General features: G+C 43.5%; 2 long non-coding RNA genes across 3 annotated transcripts; one reads left to right on the forward strand and one right to left on the reverse strand.

Annotated features, from left to right (window-relative positions):
• Window positions 1–5,312: 5,312 nt before the first annotated feature.
• Window positions 5,313–16,986, reverse strand: LOC137646847 (uncharacterized). Of its 2 annotated transcripts, XR_011045480.1 has the most exons (3): window positions 16,793–16,986; window positions 13,480–13,610; window positions 5,313–5,682 (listed from the first exon to the last, which is right to left on the reverse strand). It is a non-coding gene; the product is annotated as an uncharacterized lncRNA (long non-coding RNA). The 2 variants fall into 2 exon arrangements; XR_011045479.1 differs by lacking the exon at window positions 5,313–5,682 and having other exon boundaries at window positions 13,310–13,610.
• Window positions 5,567–6,038, forward strand: LOC137646848 (uncharacterized). Its single transcript, XR_011045481.1, has 2 exons — window positions 5,567–5,698; window positions 5,965–6,038. It is a non-coding gene; the product is annotated as an uncharacterized lncRNA (long non-coding RNA).
• Window positions 16,987–25,341: the final 8,355 nt, after the last annotated feature.

The raw sequence follows: 25,341 nt of genomic DNA on the forward strand, positions 1-25,341 counted from the left end.
TCCTGTGTTAATCACTTTATATATATTTTTCCAAGACATTCAAGGATATGAAGGCAAAGTACAAAGCTTTGTGCTCTCTTCATCATAGGTTATTTTGAAAGTAGAGATAATGGTGGCTTTGAATTTTTAACTTTTAGGAAACTTCAATTTTTACCAATACTACCACTAGAGAGGTATTGGATCCTTTGACTGGCCAGACAGTAATGCATTGGATCCCTCTCTATGGTTACGGCTTATTTTTTCTTTGTCTACACTTACACAGAATAGTCTGGCCTATTCTTTACATATTCTCGTTCTTTCTTCATACACCTGACAACAATGAGATACTAAACACTTCTTCACCCAAGGGGTTAATTACTGTATTGCAATTTGTTCAGTGTACTTTCCTCTTGGTAAGGGTAGAAGAGACTATTTAGTTATGGTAAGCAGCTCTAATAGGAGAAGGACACTCCAAAATTAAACCATTGTTCTCTAGTCTTGGGTAGTGCCATAGCCTCTGTACCATGGTCTTCCACTGTCTTGGGTTAGAGTTCTCTTGCTTGAGGGTACACTCGGGCACACAATTCTCTTATTTTTTTTTCTTCCTCTTGTTTTTTTGAACTGGTGTGTTGGGCAGGCTTAATAGAAGGGCCATGGATGCCTGGTGGTTTATCAAGAGGTTGTCTTTTCTTTTACTGAATCTTTTTCTTCTCAAAACCATCTTCACTGTCCTCCCTTCAGTTGAAGTGGCTATCCTGGAGGGTATTTAGCCTTGCATGGTGTATCGGCTCCTCAATGTTGACCAGTTTTTCCTACGTTTTACTAGTCTATGGGTTTCATCAATCACTTTTATTTATAAAACTGTACATATTGTTTTTATAATTCTTGTTAATCTAGATTTTAAGTATGGTTTTTTTTTTCTTATGCTGTCTGAAGATATTGAGCAAAATCTGGGACCAGTACGTCCTAGATTTCGTCAATGTCGTCTTCTGTATTGCAATATTCGTGGTCTTCATGCAAATATTCAAGACCTTACAGTTGTGTCCAGACAGTATGATATTCTTTTGTGCTCAGAAACTTTGGTTTCTAATATGAGGCACTCATTTGAGCTCCTTATAACTGGTTTTAAGAAGCCAATAATGTTGAAATGTGATGCCATCCCTAGGGCCAGGGGAATGGCGGTGTATATTAGGACCGAGTACTCTGCTTCTCATAAGTCCTGCTATCAATGGGGATGTCATGAGATTTAGGTAATTAAAGTTTGTGGCAGGCATAACAACTTTTATTTGTGTTCGATCTACCGAAATCCAGACATGGATGATTTTATCTTCGATTGTCTTCTTACCATTATGGCTAAGATATAAGATGATGAAAAGGTTTCTTTTGTCTTTGTTGGTGATTTTAATGCTCACCATAGGGAGTAGTTAAGTTCTATTCTCTCCTACCGATCGCCATGGCTTTAGACTTTGCCTCTGAATCAGGCTGTGAGCAAATCATAAATGAAGCTACTCACAGGTCTGGTAATTGCTTGGACCTCACACAGACTCCCCTGGCGTTATAACTAGTAAGGTTGGTTCTCCAGTCGGGACATCTGATCATGCCTTGATTTCATTAGTAGTGAAGACTGAGCAGCCTGTCCCTGATATATCATACTAGCAGACTGGAATGGGATTTTGCATGATCTTTTGTGCTTGAGTTGGTCACAATTATATAGTAGTGCAGATCCTGTTGTCCCTTTGAATAAGAATCTAGTCAACATAATTGATAGGCGTATCCCTTCTCGTGTGCTAAGGTACTGAGTGGAGGACAAACTGTGGTTCAGTGATGATTGTAAATGTGCTTATTTGGAGAAGCAGGAGGCCTATCATCTTTAGAAGGATAACAGATCAGATTTGACCTGGAACAACTATACTCGGCTTCGAGCTTTTGCTCAGAGAGTTAATGCCTCAACTGAAAAGGAGTACAATTTAACCATAAAAGAAACCCTTTCTGGTACAACTCGGGAACATAAATGGTCTACCCTTAAATCTGCACTCTTTGGTGTAGATGCAACAGTTCCTCCTTTACTTAAATCAGATGGCTCAGTCACTTACTGTCCGAAGGAAAAGGTAACCCCTTTTGGCTGATGTTTTTAATAGTAAACAGAGTAATGAAAAACTATTTTAGTTTTTCGATCTCGTGAGATTAAAGCTCTGTTGATGGACCGTGATGCTTATGGAGGTGTAGACCCAAATGGTATTTTTCCTTTGTTTTTTATAAAGACAGCAGATTTCTTAGCTCCAAAGTTATGTTATTTTGCGCAAGTTAGCAAGAAGAGGAGCTTTTAGCACTTGGAGAATTGGTAATGTTACTCCTCTATGTAAATATGTATGTGGTAGCTCAAATCCCACTGGTTACCGCCCAATTTCCATAACTCCCATATTATCTATGGTTTTTGAACTTCATCTTAATAGGTTTGCAGAAGGTAAATCATCTATTCCCTAGTTTGCAATTTGGTTTTCGTAAAGGCCTTGGAGCATGTGATGCCCTTCTTACAATCTCCAATGCTGTACAGAAATCCCTTGATTGTGTGGTCAGGAAGTTCGTATGATTGGCCTTGATCTTAGTGCTGGCTTTGACAATGTTAATCATAAGGCCCTTGTTTTCAAACTCAAACAGTTGGGAGTGGGTGGGTTGTTTCTTAGCATTATTATTGATTTTCTAAGTAATAGATCTCAAAGAGTTGTTGTTGATGGGCACCATAGTGAGTATAGGAATGTGATATACGGTGTTCCACAGGGTAATGTTCTTGCCCCATTACTTTTCATACTATATACACATGACATGTGGTTTGACCTAGAAAACAAGCTTGTTGCATATGCAGATGATGCTACTCTCTTTGCATCAATTTCATCCCCTGAATGTAGATCTGGGGTTGGTGAATCCCTTAATAGAGATTTAGCTAAAATTAGTGCATAGTGCAAATTATGGGGTATGAAGTTGAATCCTAACAAAACTCAAAGTATGATTGTAAGTAGGTTAAGGACAGTGGCTCCTCAACATGCGGATCTCGGTATTGATAATGTTTCTTTACATTTGTATGACTTTTAAAATTTTAGGTGTGATTCTCGACAGCAAATTTACTTTCGAGAAACACATTAGGTCTTGTGTATTCATCAATAACTATGCCTTAGAAATGGTGCTAGAGAAGCATTTCACTAGGCAACACAGGTTCCTCGCCCAGAAATATTTTTTTCTTTCATCAAAATCCCTTTATTGAGTCTTACAAGATTTTCGGTTATCAATCTATTCTGAAGTGTTTTAATTCTTTCATTCTACCTTGTTTTGAGTATTATTCTCCTGTCTGGTGTTCAGCTGCTGATTCTCATCCTAATTTGTTGGACAGAAACTTACGGTCTATTAAATTTCTTATTCCTGATCTAGATATTAATCTTTGGCACCGTCGTTCAATTAGTTCATTATGCATGTTGCATAAGATTTTTCATAACTCTGACCATCCTTTACATTCAGATCTCCCTGGACAATTCTATCCTGTTTTTTAATACTAGGTAGGCAGTTAATTCTAATAGCCAGGTCTTCTCCATCATGAGGCTTAATACTACACAGTATTCTAGAAGTTTTATTCCAGCTGTTACCAAGTTGTGGAATGATCTTCCTAATCGGGTAGTTGAATCGGTAGAACTTCAAAAGTTCAAAGTTTATATATGTAGTATCTGTTTTTGACGTTAATAGTTTATATAGGACATATCTGTTTTGACATTGTTATTGTTCTTAGAATGATTTATTGTTAATTTGTTTTCATCATTTATTTATTTCCTTACAGTATTTCCTTTCCTTACTGAGTTATTTTTCCCTATTGGAGCCCTTGGGCTTATAGCACCTTGCTTTTCTAACTAGGGTTGTAGCTTGGCTAGTAATAATGATATTATTATCATTATTAATATTATTAAGTTTTACTCTTATTTTTTTAATATGCTAGACCAGTATATAAAGATTAAAATTTTCAATTTTGTTTGAGAAAGTTTGTTCTTGGTTGTTTAAAAGGTAAACATATTAACAAAAGAGAGCCTTTCGAGGCCCAGCAGTACTGGCCTAGATCAAGTTAACTTGGGTGTTGATTTGGTACTTACACGTAAATCCAGTTGAATTAAGGTGATTTTTCATTAGTACATATCATACTGTAGTTTGGGGACTGAGCTTGTGCCCTTTCCCAATTCTTAAAGCCTATGAAGTGCTGAGAACGAGTGTCCCAGTCAGGCTGTCTCACAGCTCTGATGTTCAGGTGATAGACTGTCTTTACATAGCTGTTTACCTCTGGTGTAATGGCAAGTAATGTGGATTATTCTGTGCAGTGATTGGCCAATATGCTCAACAGGCCAGGTAAGCATGGTCTTTCTTCAGAGCTTCTTTCTGGATTGTAGATTCTCTTGCCTTGCTGTATTATTAGCAGTGTCAACCAGTATTCTAGTTGGAGGGAGAAATTACTATTAAGAGTTCTGATGAGTCGTCTCCTTCTGGACATGGACAGCCAGTTTGCTGGTAAATTAAATTTTGCCCGTAGACTTGCAGGTGTTTGCACACTGCTGGACATGGTGAGGCAGCGGCTTGAATAGAAAACATGGCAGTTCAACAGATTTAGGTGCCACAACACTCTTGACAGGATGTGTACTAGTAGATTATATTCTTTCGCGGCATTACCTACGCAGGTGGGGCCTTCTTCATAGTAAGATTCCTTGTCCTTCCCATCTCGTACAAAAGAAAGTTCAAGGGCATTTATCAAGGTCCACAATCCCAAAGTTATTAAATGATCATCTTAATTACAAGTCAAAGGTCATCTCAACCATTATACTAAATTTAGATTTTCTCTTTGGTCGACATACAGCAGGGATAGTTTCCTCTTGACCCTTTGGTAGGCAAGCATACAAATAATGGTGATATAGAAAAGCACATCTTAATGTGTTAATTTTGATGCCTTTGTCTTTTGATTTTTTTCAAATAGAGCACTTGTTCATACAAAGTTACATAAAATTTATATCATGTTAGCTACTTGCCCATTCTCTTTGTGATCACATAATGTCCATCTGTGGCTTATTGCCCTTTATAGTTAGACAAGTAAAATTTCCCAATTACTAAAAACTGATGACCTTCACTTAAAACAATAAAATTAGTTTTTTACCAAATCATTCAATTTCCGAGGTATGCACTTGTGAATTGTTTTATGTAACATTCAAATTTGAGGAAATGTTGACTATTAAAAAAAAACAAGATTTCATTTTAATACTTTATGTAGAAAAGTGAAAACAATTATATTACACTCACTAAAGTATCTGCATTTACCATTTAACAGTTGCAAACACACGAAAGGACACGAGTATATGCGATATTAGTACAGTATATGGGATCAGGTACTTTATATGGGAACAGGTACTTTATTTGGCACTACTGCTGCAGCTGTATTGAAAATTCCTTAACCTTCCTCAACCAGATAAATATAATTACTCTCAACCAAGTAGACAAGTTGGAAGTGAAATTGTCAATGCAAGGTAGCAGAGTTACTTCCTCCTCCCTCTAATGGTGGTCCATTACTCTTCCCTATAACAGAAAATTGAGACGAAATTTGCATCATTCTAAATGCTGAGAAGGGGTTAACGGATGTCGCTGGTCCTTGCGCCGATACAGGTTTAGCAGTTTCTGGCTGGAATACTTCACAAAAAAAACTGTTAGTGGTCTTTAAAGGTTTTTTTAGTTTCACTATTAATTTTCTTCATTATACTGCATTTACAAAGTATATTCTTCAATTTGTGGCAGAGTTGAAATCAGTCCTATACAGTTTATTGTCCAAGTAAATTACAGTATATAAAACTGTTTTGAATCTCAACAACCATCATCTTCTAGTCTAAAGCTAGTCAAACTATTTTAAGACTTTTTAAAAAAATAGCCAAGATAAAAAAATCTCTATGGTAATTCTTTGGTATTGCCCAGCAGAAACCTCCTCAAGAAAAAAAGCTGCGATGGATATATAAAAAATCACCTACTATACCATGAAATAGCAGCAGCAGCAGCAGAAAAAAAGCTTAAATTATATAATATAGCACGACAGAAGAACCAGCAGCTATGGTGTCGAGCACAAAGAAGCAAAACCCTTATTGAGCATGGAACAGCAATAACCTCTTCGTCGAGGCCAAAGTAGAGAAGAGTGCCTCGTCGAGGACCACACTGCAGAGAAAAGTCTCTTCGAGGCCCACGTTGCAGAGAAGAGCGCCGCCTCGAGGACCACGTTGCAGAGAAGAGCACAACTTCGAGGACCACGTTGCAGAAAAGAGCGCCACCTCGAGGACCACGTTGCAGAGAAGAGCGCCTTTCACAAGGACTTCAAGGACCACGTTGCAGAGAAGAGCGCCTTTCACGATGACTTCCTAGAGGACCACATTGCAGAGAAGAGCACCTCCTCCAGAACCATGTTGCAGAGAAGAGAGTCTCCTCCAGGACCAAGATGCAGAGAAGGCCGCCCCCTCAAGGACCACGTTGCAAAAAATTGTCTCTTCTAGAACCACGTTGCAGGGAAGAGAACTTATTCGAGGACGATGTTGCAGAGAAGAGCGCCGCCTCGAGGACCACGTTGCAGAATAGTGCCTTCACGAGGACTTCCTCGAGGACCGCGTTGCAGAGAAGAGCGGCTCCTCGAGGACCGCGTTGCAGAGAAGAGCGGCTCCTCGAGGACCGCGTTGCAGAGAAGAGCGGCTCCTCGAGGACCGCGTTGCAGAGAAGAGCGGCTCCTCGAGGACCGCGTTGCAGCGAAGAGCGGCTCCTCGAGGACCGCGTTGCAGAGAAGAGCTCCACCTCGAGGACCGCGTTGCAGAGAAGAGCGCCACCTCGAGGACCGCGTTGCAGAGAAGAGCGCCTCCTCGAGGACCACGTTGCAGAGAAGAGCGCCACCTCGAGGACCACGTTGCAGAGAAGAGCGCCACCTCGAGGACCACGTTGCAGAGAAGAGCGCCACCTCGAGGACCACGTTGCAGAGAAGAGCGCCACCTCGAGGACCACGTTGCAGAGAAGAGCGCCACCTCGAGGACCACGTTGCAGAGAAGAGCGCCACCTCGAGGACCACGTTGCAGAGAAGAGCGCCACCTCGAGGACCACGTTGCAGAGAAGAGCGCCACCTCGAGGACCACGTTGCAGAGAAGAGCGCCACCTCGAGGACCACGTTGCAGAGAAGAGCGCCACCTCGAGGACCACGTTGCAGAGAAGAGCGCCACCTCGAGGACCACGTTGCAGAGAAGAGCGCCACCTCGAGGACCACGTTGCAGAGAAGAGCGCCACCTCGAGGACCACGTTGCAGAGAAGAGCGCCACCTCGAGGACCACGTTGCAGAGAAGAGCGCCACCTCGAGGACCACGTTGCAGAGAAGAGCGCCACCTCGAGGACCACGTTGCAGAGAAGAGCGCCACCTCGAGGACCACGTTGCAGAGAAGAGCGCCACCTCGAGGACCACGTTGCAGAGAAGAGCGCCACCTCGAGGACCACGTTGCAGAGAAGAGCGCCACCTCGAGGACCACGTTGCAGAGAAGAGCGCCACCTCGAGGACCACGTTGCAGAGAAGAGCGCCACCTCGAGGACCACGTTGCAGAGAAGAGCGCCACCTCGAGGACCACGTTGCAGAGAAGAGCGCCACCTCGAGGACCACGTTGCAGAGAAGAGCGCCACCTCGAGGACCACGTTGCAGAGAAGAGCGCCACCTCGAGGACCACGTTGCAGAGAAGAGCGCCACCTCGAGGACCACGTTGCAGAGAAGAGCGCCACCTCGAGGACCACGTTGCAGAGAAGAGCGCCACCTCGAGGACCACGTTGCAGAGAAGAGCGCCACCTCGAGGACCACGTTGCAGAGAAGAGCGCCACCTCGAGGACCACGTTGCAGAGAAGAGCGCCTCCTCGAGGACCACGTTGCAGAGAAGAGCGCCTCCTCGAGGACCACGTTGCAGAGAAGAGCCCCTCCTCGAGGACCACGTTGCAGAGAAGAGCCCCTCCTCGAGGACCACGTTGCAGAGAAGAGCCCCTCCTCGAGGACCACGTTGCAGAGAAGAGCCCCTCCTCGAGGACCACGTTGCAGAGAAGAGCGCCACCTCGAGGACCACGTTGCAGAGAAGAGCGCCACCTCGAGGACCACGTTGCAGAGAAGAGCCCCTCCTCGAGGACCACGTTGCAGAGAAGAGCGCCTCCTCGAGGACCACGTTGCAGAGAAGAGCGCCTCCTCGAGGACCACGTTGCAGAGAAGTTTCCTCGAGGACCACGAAGAGTTTCCTCGAGGACCTTCGACCACGTTGAAAAGTTTCCTCGAGGTCCACGTTGCAGTGAAGTCTCCTCAAGGTCCACGTTGCAGTGAAGTCTCCTCGAGGTCCACGTTGCAGAGAAGAGCGCTTCTTCAAGAACCACGTTGCAGGATAGTGCCTTCACGAGGACTTCCTCGAGGACCACGTTGCTGAGAAGAGCGCTTCTTTCGAGGACCACGTTGCAGAGAAGAGCGCTTCTTTCGAGGACCACGTTGCAGGGAAGAGCGCTTCTTTCGAGGACCACGTTGCAGAGAAGAGCGCTTCTTTCGAGGACCACGTTGCAGAGAAGAGCGCTTCTTTCGAGGACCACGTTGCAGGGAAGAGCGCTTCTTTCGAGGACCACGTTGCAGAGAAGAGCGCTTCTTTCGAGGACCACGTTGCAGGGAAGAGCGCTTCTTTCGAGGACCACGTTGCAGAGAAGAGCGCTTCTTTCGAGGACCACGTTGCAGAGAAGAGCGCTTCTTTCGAGGACCACGTTGCAGAGAAGAGCGCTTCTTTCGAGGACCACGTTGCAGAGGAGAAGAGCGCTTCTTTCGAGGACCACGTTGCAGAGGAGAAGAGCGCTTCTTTCGAGGACCACGTTGCAGAGAAGGGCGCCGCCTCGAGGACCACGTTGCAGAGAAGGGCGCCGCCTCGAGGACCACGTTGCAGAGAAGGGCGCCGCCTCGAGGACCACGTTGCAGAGAAGGGCGCCGCCTCGAGGACCACGTTGCAGAGAAGGGCGCCGCCTCGAGGACCACGTTGCAGAGAAGGGCGCCGCCTCGAGGACCACGTTGCAGAGAAGGGCGCCGCCTCGAGGACCACGTTGCAGAGAAGGGCGCCGCCTCGAGGACCACGTTGCAGAGAAGGGCGCCGCCTCGAGGACCACGTTGCAGAGAAGGGCGCCGCCGCGAGGACCACTTTGCAGAGAAGAGCGCCACCTCGAGGACCACTTTGCAGAGAAGAGCGCCACCTCGAGGACCACTTTGCAGAGAAGAGCGCCGCCTCGAGGACCACGTTGCAGAGAAGAGCGCCAACTCGAGGATTACGTTGCAGAGAAGAGCGCCAACTCGAGGATTACGTTGCAGAGAAGAGCGCCTTTCACAAGGACTTCCTCGAGGACCATGTTGCAGAGAAGAGCGCTTCTTTCGAGGACCACGTTGCAGAGTAGAGCGCTTCTTTCGAGGACCACGTTGCAGAGAAGAGCGCTTCTTTCGAGGACAACGTTGCAGAAAAGGGCGCCTCCTCGAGGACAACGTTGCAGAAAAGGGCGCCTCCTCGAGGACCACGTTGCAGAGAAGGGCGCCGCCTCGAGGACCACGTTGCAGAGAAGGGCGCCGCCTCGAGGACCACGTTGCAGAGAAGGGCACCGCCTCGAGGACCACGTTGCAGAGAAGGGCGCCGCCTCGAGGACCACGTTGCAGAGAAGGACGCCGCCTCGAGGACCACGTTGCAGAGAAGGGCGCCGCCGCGAGGACCACGTTGCAGAGAAGAGCGCCGCCTCGAGGACCACGTTGCAGAGAAGAGCGCCGACTCGAGGACTACGTTGCAGAGAAGAGCGCCTTTCACAAGGACTTCCTCGAGGACCACTTTGCAGAGAAGAGCGCCGCCTCGAGGACCACGTTGCAGAGAAGAGCGCCAACTCGAGGATTACGTTGCAGAGAAGAGCGCCAACTCGAGGATTACGTTGCAGAGAAGAGCGCCTTTCACAAGGACTTCCTCGAGGACCATGTTGCAGAGAAGAGCGCTTCTTTCGAGGACCACGTTGCAGAGAAGAGCGCTTCTTTCGAGGACCACGTTGCAGAGAAGAGCGCTTCTTTCGAGGACAACGTTGCAGAAAAGGGCGCCGCCTCGAGGACCACGTTGCAGAGAAGGGCGCCGCCTCGAGGACCACGTTGCAGAGAAGGGCGCCGCCTCGAGGACCACGTTGCAGAGAAGGGCGCCGCCTCGAGGACCACGTTGCAGAGAAGGGCGCCGCCTCGAGGACCACGTTGCAGAGAAGGGCGCCGCCTCGAGGACCACGTTGCAGAGAAGGGCGCCGCCTCGAGGACCACGTTGCAGAGAAGGGCGCCGCCTCGAGGACCACGTTGCAGAGAAGGGCGCCGCCGCGAGGACCACGTTGCAGAGAAGAGCGCCGCCTCGAGGACCACGTTGCAGAGAAGAGCGCCGCCTCGAGGACCACGTTGCAGAGAAGAGCGCCTTTCACAAGGACTTCCTCGAGGACCACGTTGCAGAGAAGAGCGCCGCCTCAAGGACCACGTTGCAGAGAAGAGCGCCTCCTCAAGGACCACGTAGCAAAAAATTGTCTCTAGAACCACGTTGCAGAGAAGAGAACTTCTTCGAGGACCACGTTGCAGAGAAGAGCGCTGCCTCGAGGACCACGTTGCAGAGAAGAGCGCTGCCTCGAGGACCACGTTGCAGAGAAGAGCCCCTCCTCGAGGACCACGTTGCAGAGAAGAGCCCCTCCTCGAGGACCACGTTGCAGAGAAGAGCCCCTCCTCAAGGACCACGTAGCAAAAAATTGTCTCTAGAACCACGTTGCAGAGAAGAGCGCTGCCTCGAGGACCATGTTGCAGAGAAGAGCGCTTCTTCAAGAACCACGTTGCAGAATAGTGCCTTCACGAGGACTTCCTCGAGGACCACGTTGCAGAGAAGAGCGCTTCTTTCGAGGACCACGTTGCAGAGAAGAGCGCTTCTTTCGAGGACCACGTTGCAGAGAAGAGCGCTTCTTTCGAGGACCACGTTGCAGAGAAGAGCGCTTCCTCGAGGACCACGTTGCAGAGAAGAGCGCTTCTTTCGAGGACCACGTTGCAGAGAAGAGCGCTTCTTTCGAGGACCACGTTGCAGAGAAGAACGCTTCCTCGAGGACCACGTTGCAGAGAAGAGCGCTTCCTCGAGGACCACGTTGCAGAGAAGAGCGCTTCCTCGAGGACCACGTTGCAGAGAAGAGCGCATCCTCGAGGACCACGTTGCAGAGAAGAGCGCATCCTCGAGGACCACGTTGCAGAGAAGAGCGCATCCTCGAGGACCACGTTGCAGAGAAGAGCGCATCCTCGAGGACCACGTTGCAGAGAAGGCCGCCCCCTCAAGGACCACGTAGAAAAAAATTGTCTCTAGAACCACGTTGCAGAGAAGAGAACTTCTTCGAGGACCACGTTGCAGAGAAGAGAACTTCTTAGAGGACCACGTTGCAGAGAAGAGAACTTCTTCGAGGACCTTGAGAAGAGAACTTCTTCGAGGACCACGTTGCAGAGAAGAGAACTTCTTCGAGGACCACGTTGCAGAGAAGAGCGCAGCCTCGAGGACCACGTTGCAGAGAAGAGCGCTTCTTCAAGAACCACGTTGCAGAATAGTGCCTTCACAAGGACTTCCTCGAGGCCCACGTTGCTGAGGAGAGTGCTTCTTTCGAGGACCACGTTGCAGAGAAGAGCGCTTCTTTCAAGGACCACGTTGCAGAGAAGAGTCTCTCCTCGAGGACCACGTTGCAGAGAAGAGCCTCTCCTCGAGGACCACGTTGCAGAGAAGAGCCTCTCCTCGAGGACCACGTTGCAGAGAAGAGCCTCTCCTCGAGGACCACGTTGCAGAGTAGAGCACCGCCTCGAGGACCACGTTGCAGAGTAGAGCGCCTCCTCGAGGACCACGTTGCAGAGAAGCCCCCTTTAGGACCACGTTGCAGAGAAGAGCGCCTCCTCGAGGACCACGTTGCAGAGAAGAGCGCCTCCTCGAGGACCACGTTGCAGAGAAGAGCGCCTACTCGAGGACCACGTTGCAGAGAAGAGCGCCTCCTCAAGGACCACGTTGCAGAGAAGAGCGCCTCCTTGAGGAGCACGTTGCAGAGAAGAGGCCTTTCAGGACCACGTTGCAGAGAAGAGGCCCTTCAGGACCACGTTGCAGAGAAGAGGCCCTTCAGGACCACGTTGCAGAGAAGAGCGCCTCCTCGAGGACCACGTTGCAGAGAAGAGCGCCTCCTCGAGGACCACGTTGCAGAGAAGAGCGCCTCCTCGAGGACCACGTTGCAGAGTAGAGCGCCTCCTCGAGGACCACGTTGCAGAGAAGAGTGCCTCCTCGAGGACCACGTTGCAGAGAAGAGGCCCTTCAGGACCACGTTGCAGAGAAGAGCGTCTCCTCCAGGACTACGTTGCAGAGAAGAGGCCCTTCAGGACCACGTTGTAGAGAAGAGCACCTCCTCGAGCACGTTACGCCTCTTCGAGGACCACGTTGCAGAGACGAGCGCGGCCTCGAGGACCACATTGCAGAGACGAGCTCCGCCTCGAGGACCACATTGCAGAGACGAGCGCCGGCTCGAGGACCACGTTGCAGTTTATATAAACCTAGTTTTTTAAAGCAGTATTTTCCAGTTCTAAAAATTGTTTCAACAACTGATTGTTTCTCAAGCAAAAGAGTAAAAAAAATATTGAAAAATTCTAGCACATCTGAAGGCACACTACAAAACTTGCTGTCCCAAATATGGTGACTGTGTTATAAAGATTTTTCCCTTTTGAGGGATAAGTAATTTTTTAATATTCAATATTTTATAGCAGTATATTTTTTTAGGAAATATCTGAAAATTTAAATATTGTATTTATATAATCCCCACTTTCTTTTAGTAATTTATATGAAGAAGCATTTCTTTATCCACAAAATAAATTTATACCAATGTGAACTTTAATTACATTAAAATATTCACCATAAAGTTTGTTTATTCATAGTGGCTGTTTATTCATAGTGGCTATTTCCTCTTGGTAAGGGTAGAAGAGTGACTTTAGCTATATAATAAGCCACTCTAAAAGACACTCCAAAATTTAACCATTGTTCTCTAGTCTTAGTTAGTGCCATAGCCTCTGTACCATTGTCTTCCACTAATCTCAAGTTAGATTTTCTCTCTTGCTTGAAGGTACACTCGGGCACACTATTCTATTTAATTTCTCTTCCTTTTGTATTTCAAAAATGAGGTCATATTTTATTTTTCCATGTTTCCTTTCCTCACCAGACTACTTTCCCTGTTGGGGCCCCTGGGCTTATAGTATCCTGCTTTTCCAACTAGGGTTGTAGCTTTGCACGTAGGTATAATTATTATTAGTAAGTTTTCTATGGAGAAAACTCAGATTTTTACTTACAGTAAATAAAGTAAATTCTCTGCTTGTATGAAAACTAAAATTACACAAACGATGTTGAAATGTGAAATTTGGCTTACTTTGTTAACAATACCAAGATCAATGAACTGTTCGACAAATTGCGGCCATGGCTCGGTTGTTTTCCGCAGATACTATATTCCATCATCCCCCAGCCGCTGAAAAGCCATTCAATCACTAAAGAGTTCTCGGCCTTTGATAAGAAAAAAAATTTAAATAATCAATTTAGAAGTAATTATAAAATGTCTTTAATAAATGATCTCCAATCCTAACACTAATTTTTTGAATAAGCAAATTGTATTCAAATTTTAAATTAAAGGCTCAATAATATATACACCCTACACTTACAAATATATAAATCTTTAGTTGCTAAATATTTTTTTCAAAATGATAAATACATGTTCCATACAATTTACACATCTTTACAATTTTCTCTATCAATGAATTTGCTATTAACAGTAGCCCACAGTGATGCCCAAGATTCTATCACTGCCAAGTAAATTACTACAAAACAAGGAAGCCATTTTTAATTTTGCCTAACCATTAAAACTGAGCTCTTTACTATGGATATATTGTTCTGGCTTACTGGTAAATAAGCCATAAACTTTTAATGCGGGGTAAACAACTTGCCCAAAAAGTAAAATAACCACCCCTCAAACACACAGCTCGCCTGTATATCCACTTTTGATGCTGGCAGGACTTTCTAGGGGGATAGGTGATGGCAGACCAATGTATTAGTAAAGAAATCGGGTTTGTATGGTTAGGATATATACAAAATAACTTCTACTTTTTTCATTTGTTGTTCCTACATAAATATAAACCATTTGCTATTTACTATGGAGACTCGCATGTAAGTGGGTGGAAGATGAACGAGAGTTAACGGCCTAAGCAATCATGGAGAAAATGTAAGGAAACTTTAGCCATTGTGACTTGACCAGTTACATATATTGGAGTGTGTAACAGTCCTCACTTAGACTAAACATTGCCTGCCTACCCCATTGCAGGGAGCATGGGTACATCACATTTAAGGCTACACAAAGGTAACTGGTATATACCTGCAGTCTGAGGTGGTCCAGCTTGCAGAACTGTCCAGCTATACCCCAAGAGAGGGGAAAATGAAGTAAAAAAAAAAGTCCAGTCATTCTATCCATATCCCACACTAAAACTGGGTGAAATCTACCCTCTACCAACTGCTACTTGTCCTGTAAGAATGCAGAGTTAGCTTATTATAGCACGTGTTGTGCTGCTACCATAGGACCTGTGGAGAATGATCCAGGTTCCTGAGGGCTATGTCTTACAGGTAGTATGCCGTGAACCTGTTCCAATGCTTCTAGACACTAGCTTGTAGAATCTGCGCCACAGCGAAATTTCTTTTAAATGCTAGGGATGTACTGAACTCCCCTAACATCATGAGCTCTGGATCTGCAATCTCTTGGGAAAGAATCAGGATTCAGTGCTTGCTAAATTACCTGGCAATTCCATGCAGAGATAGTGTTCTGTGTGACTCTCCTTTGGACCCTGCTCGTGCTGACAAAAAGTAATTTGATGTGCAGGGAAGTTCCAGAGGTTAGTTTGAGATAGCGCCTCTGCGCTCTCACAAGACATAGTAATAGTTGATCAGGATCATTGGTTACATCACAAAGCCTCAAAATCCGGAAGGTACCTAACCTAGGGTCTGCTACAGTCGCATTCAGAGTCTTAGCAAGGAACTCTTAAGATAGTTATCTTAGAGTGTTATCTGACCCCATCCCCTTGAATGGGCTATGTCATAGGAAATACCATAAAACTCGCTGACCCGTTTGGCCAAGGCTAGGAGAGGGGAAAGACAGTCTTAAGGGTCAAATCACGACATGATGACAGACGTAGCAGTTCGATAGGCAGATTGTAGGACGCATACTACGTTCCAAAGAGGTGGTCTAACTTCCAACTGGTGGCAAGCAAGCTCAAAACTCCGTATGAGGAAAGAGAATTCCATCTAGGAGGAAATATTAACTCCGTTCAGTCTAAAGACAAGGCTCAAGGCCGAGGGACACCCTTCCACCATAGCTAAAGAATCTCTTCTACCCTTACCAAGAGGAAAGTAGCCACTGAACAATTACAGTGCAATAGTTAACCCCTTGGGTGATAAAGAATTGTTTGGTAATCTCATTATTGTCAGGAGAATCTGTAAAGAATAGGCCAGACTATTTGGTGAATGTGTAGGCAAAAGGATAGTGAACCATAACCAGAGAGAAGGATCCAATGTAGTGCTGTCTGGCCAGTCAAAGGAACCCATAACTCTCAAGTGGTAGTATCTTATAGGTGGCTGGTACCCTGGCCAACCTACTACCTGTAGTGGATAACTAAATCAGAACTTTATTTCCATTACTCAACAATAGATGTTGACCTCCAACTTAAAGCAGAGAAAGTTCTGACAGCTAAGTGACTAGACAGAAGATAGTGACTTAGCAAAAACTAGCACACTAATAGTAGTAGTAGTAGTAGTAGTTTTCTGTGATGCCATGTCATTGGTTGCCAGATGACTTTCACCACTGAAGGTTCTACGACAGGATCAAAAGAGCCTGGAATTGTAAGTCTCCCTTATACACACAGGGGAGATTATATTTCTCTGGTAATTGTATGCCATGCTGGAGGCCCAGTTCCAGCCTTATACAGTCAAGTTCTTGGAGAACATGGCACATTAACCACAAAAAATCAATATCATACAACTGTACTATAGGAATATGATTTTAGGGTAGACAAATACAAGAGGTTGAAATCATAGGAATATGCAAAATGTATCCAAAATTGAGGAATAGTAAAAAAAAAAATTAAATATATTGGAAAGTTGGATACTAAAAAATTGCTACTGTATGATAAATAAAAAAATATACTGCAGTATAAAAGAAGATGAAGGGCAATTCTTAGGTAAGAAGTCAGGAGAGAAACATAAGTACTAATTGCTAAGAAATTGATTGTGTCTATAAATATACAACACAATACCTATGGATACAGTAATCTAGTTTTCCAACACTTAAAGGTCAAATATCTATAAACTATAGATTTAAATAGAATTCATCAATTTGAGTTATAACACCCAGTGCTGAGGCCTCAAGGCCATCAAGTGCCAAAGGTCATCAAGGGTTAAACCCTTGTTACCCTATGAGGTAATATTTAAAAGACTTTGGATAGAAAGATGGATGAAAGGAAGCAAGAAAGTAGAAGTAGAAGGATATACAGCAAGTGCAGCTGGGGTCCAAAGGAATGTTGTAAAGGCCCTAACTAATGCCTTTAGTACATCACAAGAAGAGCACTAACGGCACTAACCTCCAACTGAGTGGAGATTATTTCAACAACCTTTAAATAAAATTTAAACCCAAAATACTACACACTTACCAAAAAGTAAAATATGAAAGTAACAGGGCTTGTATTGCTACCTAAATTTCTTATGCAGCATCCTTCAAGCATTATTTGCATCAAAGTATTATCCAAACCTTGAAGAGATATTCCAGTTCTCAAATCAACATTTATACCCTTTGATCACTTTGCAATTGGATCCAGTAATTCATATTCCTTGTTGTTTCTGCTGTCACCCTGCAATGAAGAATTGCAATCAGCATAACTCCTATAATTTACATCAACATGAATTTACTATAAAATAAAAATAGATATGGTAAACTACATACTTACCCAATTTAGTATATAAATGTATCAAATATCAACAGTAGTAAGGATTAGGAGTATATAATTAATTCTGTACTGTATTGTGTCTTTAATCCAAGTTTGAGGTAGCAGAGCAGATTAATTTTTCCAAGTACAAACTACTGTACATAGTTTCGTAATACTGTACTGTAATAAAGTAGAATTATTTTAAGTCTTTAAAGATTAGTTCAATATAGATAACAACTGTTCAAAATTACAAAGTTCATAAAGTGCTGAATGAATGGATGACAGGTAAAGTAGTGGAATGGAAGGAGATATCATCTAGGTTAATGTGGGTAAGGGTTAGGTTGGGTAGGGAATGTTGGGCGTTTGTCAGTGCGTATGGGCCACGTTGTGAGAAAAGTGAAGAAGAGCGGAATGAGTTCTGGAATGAATTAACTAGGTGTGTAGAAGGACTGGGTAGAAGGAATTATGTAGTTGTCATGGGTGACTTAAATGCTAGAGTGGGCGCTGGAGAGGTAGAAGGTGTCATTGGGAAGTATGGCGTACCAGGTGAAAATGAGAGTGGTGAGAGAGTGGTAGATATGTGTGTTGAACAAGAGATGGTAACAAGTGCTAGCTTTTTTAAAAAGAAAGATTAAAATAAGTATACATGGGTAAGAGTGGCAAATGGAAGAGTAGTAGAAGGGGCATTAATGGATTATGTGTTGATAACTAAAAGAATGTTTGGAAGATTGAAAGACGTGCACATGTTTAGGGGTATGGCTAACGGTATGTTTGATCATTTTTTGGTGGAAGGAAAATTAGTTGTAGCAAAAGAGTGGGGGAATAGAGTAGGTGGATGTAAAAGGGAGCTAGTGAGGGTTGAAGAGCTAATAAAACCGGGGGTAAAAAGTAAATATCAGGAAAGGTTGAAAATGGCATATGACGAGGTGAGAGTATAAGAGAAACTGGTAATTTAGAGGAGGAGTGGAAGTTAGCAAAAGAAAATTTTGTTGGGATTGCAAGTGATGTATGTGGCAAGAAGGTTGTTGGAGGCAGCATGAGGAAGGGCAGTGAATGGTGGAATGAAGGAGTGAAGATAAAAGTGGAAGAGAAAAAGAGGGCTTTTGAAGAATGGCTGCAGAGTAATAGTATAGAGAAGTATGAAAAATATAGTAAGAAAAATGTGGAAGTAAAGCGCAAGGTACGTGAGGCAAAGAGGGCAGCTGACCTGAGGTGGGGTCAGGGACTGGGTCAGTCATATGAAGAGAATAAGAAGAAGTTTTGGAAAGAAGTGAAGAGAGTAAGGAAAGCTGGCGCAAGAATTTGAGAGACAGTGAAAGATGGAAATGGAAGGTGGTTAAAAGGAGAGGAGGCAAGGAAAAGGTGGGCAGAATATTTTGAAAGTTTGCTGAATGTTGAGGATAATAGGGAGGCAGATATAATTGCTGTTCCAGGTGTTGAGGTGCCAGTGATGGGAGATGAGAATGAGAGAGAGATTACAATAGAGGAAGTGAGGAGAGCACTAGATGAAACGAGAGTAGGAAAAGCATCTGGTATGGATGGTGTGAAAGCTGAGATGTTGAAGGAAGGGGGTGTGACTGTACTTGAATGGTTGGTGAGATTGTTTAATATGTGTTTTGTGTTGTCAATGGTACCGGTAGATTGGGTTTGTGCATGTATTGTACCACTATATAAGGGTAAGGGAGATGTGCATGAGTGTTGTAATTCAAGAGGTATTAGTTTGTTGAGTGTAGTTGGAAAAGTGTATGGTAGAGTAATGATTAATAGGATTAAGGATAAAACAGAGAATGCAATCTTGGAAGTACAGGGTGGTTTTAGAAGAGGTAGGGGTTGTATGAATCAGATTTTTACAGTTAGGCAGATATGCGAGAAATATTTAGCAAAAGGTAAGGAGGTGTATGTTGCGTTTATGGATTTGGAGAAAGCATATGATAGAGTTGATAGGGAAGCAATGTGGAATGTGATGAGGTTATATGGAGTTGGTGGAAGGTTGTTGCAAGCAGTGAAAAGTTTCTACAAAGGTAGTAAAGCATGTGTTAGAATAGGAAATGAAGTGAGCGATTGGTTTCCGGTGAGAGTGGGGCTGAGACAGGGATGTGTGATGTCGCCGTGGTTGTTTAACTTGTATGTTGATGGAGTGGTGAGAGAGGTGAATGCTCGAGTGCTTGGACGATGATTAAAACTGGTAGGCGAGAATGATCATGAATGGGAGGTAAATCAGTTGTTGTTTGCGGATGATACTGTACTGGTAGCAGACACAAAAGAGAAGCTTGACCGACTAGTGACAGCATTTGGAAGGGTGTGTGAGAGAAGGAAGTTGAGAGTTAATGTGGGTAAGAGTAAGGTTATTAGATGTACGAGAATGGAAGGTGGTGCAAGGTTGAATGTCATGTTGAATGGAGAGTTACTTGAGGAGGTGGATCAGTTTAAGTACTTGGGGTCTGTTGTTGCAGCAAATGGTGGAGTGGAAGCAGATGTACGTCAGAGAGTGAATGAAGGTTGCAAAGTGTTGGGGGCAGTTAAGGGAGTAGTAAAAATAGAGGGTTGGGCATGAATGTAAAGAGAGTTCTATATGAGAAAGTGATTGTACCAACTGTGATGTATGGATCGGGGTTGTGGGGAATGAAAGTGATGGAGAGACAGAAATTGAATGTGTTTGAGATGAAGTGTCTAAGGAGTATGGCTGGTGTATCTCGAGTAGATAGGGTTAGGAACGAAGTGGTGAGGGTGAGAACGGGTGTAAGAAATGAGTTAGCGGCTAGAGTGGATATGAATGTGTTGAGGTGGTTTGGCCATGTTGAGAGAATGGAAAATGGCTGTCTGCTAAAGAAGGTGATGAATGCAAGAGTTGATGGGAGAAGTACAAGAGGAAGGCCAAGGTTTGGGTGGATGGATGGTGTGAAGAAAGCTCTGGGTGATAGGAGGATAGATGTGAGAGAGGCAAGAGAGCGTGCTAGAAATAGGAATGAATGGCGAGCGATTGTGACGCAGTTCCGGTAGGCCCTGCGGCTTCCTCCGGTGCCTTAGATGACCGCGGAGGTAGCAGCAGTAGGGGATTCAGCATTATGAAGCTTCATCTGTGGTGGATAATGTGGGAGGTTGGGCTGTCGCACCCTAGCAGTACCAGCTGAACTCGGCTGAGTCCCTGGTTAGGCTGGAGGAACGTAGAGAGTAGAGGTCCCCTTTTTGTTTTGTTTCATTGTTGATGTCGGCTAACCCCCAAAATTGGGGGAAGTGCCTTTGGTATATGTATGTATAAAGTAAATAAGTTAAGTGTTTGGCTTACCTTAAACTTCAGTATATTCACTACTATTTTCTTTCCATGTTCCATGTTTATGATAAGTTGAAAGGTGTAGTAAGAAAATTTACATTAGCACCTGTCACTGTAAATCAAAATATGGAATACCTTGAGATCTGAATTTACATCAAAACATTTTCTATGAAATACATTATTCAAATGATGACACACATTTATATACTGTACTGTAATGATTTGCCTTCTCTTGATAAATTACTTCCCTGACAAAGCTTACTAAAATATCTAAAGCATTAGATATTCTAATCTTCTTGCAATTTACCATGATTCTGCATCAATATTGAAAATATTGTCGTGCAACAGTCTTACTTTCTGACAATGCAGTAAATGTACAGTACAGTATTGTATTTATCTATATTCCTATTTAATATAAAATATCAAGTCTCAACCAAATAATGTTGTGCTAATTAACTTGATATAAAACAGACATTACCTATCACAAACTTTACTTGGCAATGTTGATACAAAATTGCTTTAAAAACCAAGGAAAAAAAAATTTATATTCATCGCTGCCCCTCTATTCTTCACCACTTCCTTCACTCCCCTCAACACTTTACAACTTTCATTCACTCTCTGACATACATCTGCTCCCACTCCACCATTTGCAGCAACAACAGTACCCAAAGTACTTAACCTGATCTACTTCCAGTAACTCTCCATTCAACATAAAATCCAATCTAGCTCCATCCTCCCTTCTTGTGCATCTTATATTTTACTCTTACCCACATTAACCCACAACTTTCTTCTCTCGCAAACTTGCAAACTCTTTCAATAATCAACACGCTTCTCCTCCAAGTCTGCAATCGATACAGAATCATCCGCAAACGACAACCGATTCACCTACCCCTTATGATCACTCTTATCTATGTTTTAATCCTTGGCTTAGCACTCTAGCATTCACCTCTTATAGCTCCATCAACTAACAAACTGAGCAATCAGGGGAACACCACCTTCCCTGTCTAAGCCCCACTCCCAGTGGAAACCACTCACTTCATTCCCGATCCTAACACACACTTTAATGCCTATGTATAAACTCTTCACTGATTGCAACAACCTTCCACCAATTCCATAAAACTTCTCATCACATTCCATATTGTTTCCCTATCAACTCTGTCATAAGCTTACTCCAGAATCACCAATACCAAAATATACCTCCTTATCTTTAGCTAAATATTTCTCACATATCTGCCTAACTATAACAATCTGATCCATATATCCCATAACTCTTGTAAAGCCACTGTACACTTCTAAAACTACATCCTCGTTTTTATACTTAATCCTATTTATTAACACACTACCATACATTTTTCAACAACAAACAAACTAATACTCCTATAATAAAAACACTCGTGCACATCCTTACCTTGTATAGCGGGACAATTCCCACACACACCCAGGTCACTGGCACCGTTGACAACATAGAGCATATACAGTATTAAACAATTTTACCAACTATTCTAGCAGTCGCACCACCTCCCTTAAACAACTCATCCCTCACATAACAGGTGCTTTTCCTGCTCTCTTTTTCATCTCTCTCCTCTCTTGTTATCTCTCTCTCTCTCTCTCTCATACTCATCTCCATCGGTGGCACTTTAACACCTGCAACAACAATTTTATCTCCCTCTCTATTATCCTCAACATTCAGCAACCTTTTAAAATACTCAGATTATCTTTTTTCCCTCATCTTTCAATAATCTTCTATTTTCCTCTTTCACTGTCTCATCATTCTTCAATTCACCCTTCCTTACTTTCTTCACTTCTTTACAAAACTACTACTTATTCTCTTCTTATCACTGGCCCCCACCTCCAGTCACCTGCCCTCTTTACCTCGGCCACCTTAAGTTTTACTTCCACATTTTTCTCTCTATATCTTTCATACTTCTGTGTACTATTACTCTGCAGACATTCTTCAAATGCCCTCTTTTTCTTTCTCTTTCACCTTAATCTTCACCCCTTTATTCCACAGCTCGCTACCCTTCCTCATATTACCTCTTACCACACATATTGCATGTATGTCCAACAAAATTTCCTTTTACTAACTTCCACTCCTCTACACCCCCAGTTTCTCTCACTTTCACCCTGTCATGTGCCACTTCTGACCTTTCTTGATATTCATTTTTTACTTATTTTAATAACTCTTCCACTTTCACTACCTCCCTTTTACATCCCCTCATTGTATTTCCTCACTCTTTTGCTACAACTAAGTTTCCTTCAACCAAAAAAATGATCTAACATACCAGTGGCCATACCCCTATTCACAAGGAAATCTTTCAATCCTCCAAACATTGTTCTTGTTATAAACACACAATCCATCAATGCTCTTTCTTCCACTACTCCATTTGTATCTTACCTATGTATATTGTATCCCATAACTAAAAAATATTCCCATTCTCTTTCTTTCTAATTACACAGCACATACAGTACAATATTGCAATCATATGGCAGTGTACGGCAAAACACAAAAGTAACACATTGGTAAATAATAAACCCTTACCTTTCACTCTTGAAGTTGAAACTATGCAAGTTAACAACTTCCTAAAGTCAGTAGTGAATGGCAGAATGGGGCGAAGGGAATGTATATGAATGTTGGGTGAACATGATTTTTTTTAGACTAGAATATTGTTTATTTCTGTGAACTTTCCCTGACATTCAAATTGCGGACTCACTTCAAGAGGGAAGTGGGAGAATGAAGGAAAGATTCAGGAAACCTAAAGCCTCAGCCTACTTCTTTACTTAAAACTAGTAAAAATGAACTAAAAAAAGTAAAAGATTCACACATGGATTGAGAATTCTTAAACTTTAGATTCCCGAGGAGCTTAAATTTGATACTCGATACAGAATAGTACATTGGAACCTCTACATACGATCTTAATTTGTTCCGGGACCTGGTTTGTATGTTAAAACGATCGTATGTTGGAGTGAATATTCCCATAAGAATACACTGTAATTTGTATAATTTGTTCTACAGCCAAAAAACCTATGATAACTCCTTAATAAATTACTACGCATAACTACACATAACATTAATACAATTGCATTATATAATAGAGATGTAAAAAAGAATAATTAAAGAAATAATAAATAAAAAGGGGGTTTTTATTGTCACTTTACCTTAGAGACAGGCCAACGTAGGTGTAGGCTTTGCTACGCAGGAGGAGACGTACGGTCGGCAAGGAGGTAGAGATGGTGACTGCGATAACGTACTTTAACTTACTCTAACTTACACTACGTGAACTTTAACCTAACTTAGCTTATTTATTTTTAAATTCTATGTTTTTTTTTACTTTTTTCTTTTAAATTTTTAATTTTCATCACTTTCACTCAATTCAATTTCAGTTTTCTTTGCTTCACTTTCTTTCTCTTCATCACGATCACTAGACCGCTTCATAGATTTTTTAAAGAAACTATCGAGAGTAAGTTACTTGGTACAGCTTTTCAGATTTTTTCTGAAATGGGTTAAGCAGACGTCATTGAATTGCGAAACTACATGGCAAACTTGATGTTTCTGTGGGTGATACTTATCAATGAAGTCTACCAAGTGTTGATGATGTGCTAACATCTCTTTTATTGCAGCCAAACTTAAGATGTGTTCTACCTCCTCGATGTCCTCAGACTCGCTCAACTGCGCTTGGAACTCATCAATCTGCATGGCATGCAGCTCCTCGAGTTCCTCGGTGGTGAGCTTTTCCTGATGCTCCTCGACGAGTTCGGTGATGTCATCTTCATCGACCTCCAGACCCATGGACTTGCCAAGGGATACAATCTCTTCTACGTCTTCCTCTACAGCAAGCACAGGTTCAGGCTCGGGGCCAAAACCTTCAAAATCTCTGGGAGAAACGGCATCAGGCCAAAGCTTCTTCCAAGATGAATTCAGTGTCCGTCGAGTTACTCCCTCCCAAGCCTGATCTCTGATCTTCAAGCAGTGCACGATATTGATATGGCTCCTCCAAAATTCACGCAAAGTTAAGTTGGTGCTTTGCGTGACATTAAAGCACTGCTTAAATAAGTGCTTGGTGTAGAGCTTCTTAAAATTAGAGAAGACTTGCTAGTCCATGGGCTGGAGGATAGGGGAGGTGTTCGGTGAAAGATATAGCACTCTGATGAACTTGAACTGATCGATGATATCATCTTCGAGTCCTAGGGGGGGAGCAGGAGGAGCATTATCCAAGCAAAGCAAGCACTTTAAAGGCAAATTCCTCCCCTGAAGGTACTTCTTGACAGCAGGGCCGAAAACTTGGTTTACCTATTCAACAAAGAAATGCCTAGTAACCCAAGCCTTAGAATTAGCATGCCAGAAAACATGCAGCATGTCCTTATTGACTATGTGCCTTAAATGCCCTAGGGTTTTCGGAATGATAAATCAATAACAGCTTTATTTTGCAGTCCCCGCTGGCGTTGTCACATAGGGAAAGAGTCAACCGATCCTTCATAGGCTTATGTCCAGGCATTTTCTTCTTTTCAGGCATTGATGTATGTTCAACTAGGCATCTTTTTCCAAAACAGACCGGTTTCATCACAATTGAAAACTTGCTGCTCTACGTAGCCTTCATCCTCCAGGATCTTTTCTAACTTAACAAAATCGTTAGCAGCCTTGGTGTCCGAACTTGAAGCCTCTCCATGCCAAACTACTGAATGAATCCCAGTCCGTCTATTAAATTTCTTGAACCAACCGCGAGACGCCTTGAATTCCTCCGTCATAGGATCGGTTGAACTCTCCCCGTGTCACCCCCAGAGCCCGCCGCCTTCAAGTCACAATAGATAGCGCTAGCCTTCTCTCAAATGATCGTTTCAGTGATCGTATCGCCAACAATCTCTTTGTCCTTTATCCATATTAACAGAAGGCATTCCATCTCTTCCAGGGTAGGGCTGCGACGTTTTGAAATGATGGTGATCCTCTTCGATGGTTTGACTGTTTTAATGGCTTCCATCTGCTTGATGATCATCGAGATCATAGACATAT

Source organism: Palaemon carinicauda, chromosome 9 (genome assembly GCF_036898095.1).
Source record: "Palaemon carinicauda isolate YSFRI2023 chromosome 9, ASM3689809v2, whole genome shotgun sequence".
Taxonomy (NCBI): domain Eukaryota; kingdom Metazoa; phylum Arthropoda; class Malacostraca; order Decapoda; family Palaemonidae; genus Palaemon; species Palaemon carinicauda.